Source organism: Trachymyrmex septentrionalis, unplaced genomic scaffold, assembly GCF_001594115.1.
Source record: "Trachymyrmex septentrionalis isolate Tsep2-gDNA-1 unplaced genomic scaffold, Tsep1.0 scaffold68, whole genome shotgun sequence".
NCBI lineage: Eukaryota > Metazoa > Arthropoda > Insecta > Hymenoptera > Formicidae > Trachymyrmex > Trachymyrmex septentrionalis.
Genome location: NW_017305862.1, coordinates 875,079 through 879,516, shown reverse-complemented (window position 1 = coordinate 879,516; position 4,438 = coordinate 875,079). Strand labels below are relative to the sequence as shown.

General features: G+C 41.7%; 1 protein-coding gene across 1 annotated transcript in view; it reads right to left on the bottom strand.

The window, feature by feature from the left end:
• LOC108753293 (UPF0489 protein C5orf22 homolog) overlaps positions 1-4,438 on the bottom strand; it is a 714,118-nt gene that overhangs the window by 173,505 nt on the left and 536,175 nt on the right. The window lies entirely within an intron of this gene.

The following is a 4,438-nucleotide window of genomic DNA, read 5'->3' as shown; positions in this document are numbered from 1 at the left end:
GTGTTTTCATAAATCTTCAATATAAAATGAAGCATTTGACAGTAATTAATACCTCTTAAACAATTATCCGGATATTTATATTCATACAATTCGTGTAATTCGAAATTTATCATTTGTAACAATCATTCTTTTATTTTTTCTTCAATATACTTTCCACCAATACGTTTTTATATCATGCTAACTATTCTTCACGTATTGTATACTTCATATATATTTTTAAAATATTATTTCTTTTCTATAATTTATATATTTTCTAGAATATAAAAAAACTTCATAATAATTTGTAATCAATATTGCCTTGATAAATGCATTATTTAGCAAAATATTTCAAATCTGGGAATATAAGTACAAAATTGATTGACAAAAACGCTTCTTCTACGTTCTCTACTCTCTCATATACAATCATATATGTGATATCCGCTAAACCTGTTTCCTGCAAGGCAGGTTTAATGCATGCGGCTCCGTTAGACGACGTGTACATATGCTGGCGCCAGCTACCGACAGGCATCACAAATGTTTGCCGCCTCTCTCTCTCTCTCTCTCTCATCGGTGACAAACTATATTCAGCGGAAAATCTCGCGTGGCGGAAAAGCGTTGGTGCGGTGGAGATCGAAAAAAGGAGTGGTAGGGATGATAGCGATCAGCGGGGTGGAGGAGGGAGGAAAGGGGAGGTGGGGAGGATGACGAAAGAGGGGCGCCGTCAAAAGAGGGTGGAGTTTCACCGCGCAATGTGTTTGCATCGCCGAAGAAGTAGGAAAAACAGCCGAGTCGCTCGCGCGTGCCCGTTTCTTTTTTGCCCTATCGCTATCTCGTTTGCTCAACCAGGCTACTAGGCGTGGTTTAAAAAAGATTTAGCGACTCGTGTGAGGGGGAGGTGGAGCTACCGTGGCGCGGAATTCCAGAATTCACGAACTGCGACGCCGCGCTGAAAGCGTCGGGGCGCCGTTTACTCTAATACAGTAGAGGGAGGAGGGGGAGAAGATAGAGAGAGGAGAATTCGGCGGGACGTGGTGGTGGTGGCAGACCCGTCCGCGTCGCACGCAGGGAAAGCGACGAAGGGGAGGCTATACCGCTTCAGGCAGACCGATCGAGCTTGACAACAGCCAGTTCAATGCGCGCCAACATTCTCTAAAGATATTTCCTTATGTAACTTATGTGCCGCTTTTCCACATAAGCATTCGTCTTATTGAGAATTCACTCACATAAAAATCTTGCTAGAGACAGTATGTCAAATAATCTGGAGAAGTGTTCGATTTTCTACATAGTATCTCTTGATTCTGCTAACAAGCCAGAGATCGGTTTCTCATAAAAAAAAATAAATAAAAATAAAGAAATACAAGAGATTAACGGTATGCATTTGATTTAGAAGATGAATGTAGGATATTCTCTCTTTCTCAAATGAAAAGGAAAGAAAGCAGAAATGTGCGTGATGGTGGAAGTGTTGGAAGTGTTCGCCGGATGGAAATTCAAGTGCTCATGTCGATTTAGTTATGATTTTGTGCGCAGGGGAGACTGTCAGAAAAAGTTTGAATGCTTAGCAAGAATGTGCACAATTCCTTGGTTCGTATGTCAATATTCTCTGCACGTCTGATAGGTGCTGGAATAAAATATGTTTGCAACAAAATTTATACGTTTGATACTAATGCTACTTTTGAAGATAAAATAATTGTCGTAACATTCAAACAATGACTAGCAATATCAATTGCAAAATTTTTCTATGTAAAAAATATCTTTTGGTTAATATCTGTACAGTGTAATATAATGTAATATAATGAGCAGTATCAAGCTGTGTAGAGTTTTAAAGGGAATAGTCTTCCGCGAAGAGATCATATTAGCAGATCATATGTAAAAGTTCAAGACTAAATATATATATGCTAAAGTAAACAAAGTAACATCAAAAATAATTCTTTCACAAATCTCTCCTTTCTGTTGATGAGACTATGACGTGTTGTTGAAAGTGTATTATTAACAAATAGTTTAAAAGCTAACTACTAATAAAATGGTCACATAAATAAATTGCGCGATAAATAATTAGGGTTGAAGACAACGGTTCGCGATAAAACAGTTCCAAATGTTCTAAAATTGCTAAAACGACAAGCGTCTCCGGATTTCACTAAATCAACCTCTCTGATAACACGAAGTAAAACAAATAAAAACACCTGTCACAAGTATAGAGATAAAATGTGGTGGAGATTAGTAAAGAACAAAATATAATATAAGAGATCATGTAGGTATAATAATTATAAATCGTACTTCGAAGGTAAAGTCTACAGACGGTTTCAACGGTTTTATTGTGTAAAAGTAGCGAGCAGACTATTACTCGGTTATCTTGGCACTAACGGATCTGACTATTCAGAAAGTTGGCTATATTTGCAACGCAGCGTGGATAGCGCGTGACGCATGCTGGCGATGTTAGAGCGTTATGTCCCCCACTCTTTTGAATTCGATCTATTCTCCCTACCACACGTGCATTCGATCCCCTACCGACGGGTAGGCTTTTGCAATCTACTGGACGCAACAAAGATGGAAAGATTCGCACGTACCCGAGCCCGAGCAAAACGGAACACGTGCCCCACCGCGGTGGGGGCGGAGGAGGAGCGAGAATCGCATTGAGGTAGGGGATATCTATTCACGACGAGAGGGGCAACCGACTACTCTCACCCTCGCGATTACCACACCCCTTCCACCAACCAGTGGTGCGCGTTTTCTCCCACATAGCGGCGCTAACCGACGGGATCTTTGTTACTCGCCACGCTCGAGTGGCGTTTCGGTCGTGAGTGTGGACGCTGGTGCCGCCCAGCGGCGATCGCGCGAAACTCCAAGGTCGTCAGAGTGGTGGAAGAGTGGTGGTGGGACAGAGTGTGACGCCGAAAGAGGAAACGGCTGAGGGTAGGGTGGACGTGAGAGGAAGCTTGGTGGGGACAAAATCCAGAGAACGTATCCGACGAGGACGGCAACATGCTACTCTCAGGACGCGCAGAACGTCAGAGTGGGTCGAGAAGAACAGGTCTCTCTCTCTCTCTCTCTCTCTCTCTCTCTCTCTCTCTCTCTCTCTCTCTCTCCCCCTCTTTCTCTCGCTGCCTATTGCTCTGTCCTTGTTCCTTTCGATTATTTTTCTCACTTCCACGCTCCTCGTGGAGAGGCAGAGGAACAGTTCGATGGCGGGGCGAGAGCCGGCTTACTACGCGGCGAAACGCTAGCACGGTGCTCAGTCTTCAGCGATCAAACCGCCAGGCAGTGTGGACCTTCCTGAACAGTCTCTTCTACTCTTTTTCCATCTCTTCTTTTTGCTGACTAGTGACGACAATCGGCAGATAAGACTAAAAACTAAACAACTATTCCCATGTTGGTTGATTCCACACGGTTCGAAGCGACTTTGACTTGGAAGATCTTCAGTTGAGCTATGACCGATGTCAAGAGGAACTAAATAATAAAATATGGTCAACATGGTTTCGGTGCATAGTGTGAAGATAATCGAAATCCGGAAATCGGTCTTGGAATAACTTGTAGATTGATCTTCGAATTTGGAATAAGAAATTATTCGTACTGGAGTATCAGTGAAGAAAGAAGATTAGGAGCTCTGATGATGGACGGATTTCGCAGACGTCTAGAAAAACTTCGGAGAAATGGTGTTTGTTATCAGTTGAAGCTTCAAAATATGAAGCCTCACGAGAAGATTTCCCAATGAAAGGATCAAGTAGGAATTAAGAAAATTATTCAACACTGAAAATAGAGTTTACGCAATATAGTTAGGCGCAATATTACACGTGAAGAAAAGTCGTATCTACAAAGATAGGTGCGTTCTATGACGCCAAAGTGCAATCACAACCGTGGAACCGTGTTAAACCACGTGGTATGATAAATCGCGTGAATTTTTTCTACTTTCATTTGCAAGCATAGGTTCGCTGGAGATGGTGTATAGAATGGAAATCAAGTATCAAGTACCAATCTTCAAGTATATCAGGTACTCACACTGCCCGTGAAGATCGTAACACTAAAGGTGCGACGTAACAGTGACTATACTACGAGACCGTCGTATCGTGTTAACGTTATCTAATGACAATATAATTGCGTAAAGAAAAAAAAAACTATAGAGGGGCTGCAAGTGCGGGAAGTGTAAAACGTAAAAAGTGGTAAAGTGGAGTAAAACTGCCTTATGCCGTTCGCAAGCAGTAAGTTTCGAACGTAATATCCACTACCCATGTAATTGACGAACTTGTTACGCGGACGTGTGAACTGCCGACGGCACTTACGATTCGAGACGTTCAGTGATCAAATAGACAAGTGAGGTAAGAAAAATATCTGAGTTATAATTCTGAATAAAACTTTTACACTCATTGTCTTGTTGCTAAATATTTATTCCTAAAAACTGATGAAAATTATATTATCCTCACGATTGCAAAGCGGATGAAAAGTTATCGGATGGTGGAGGATATAT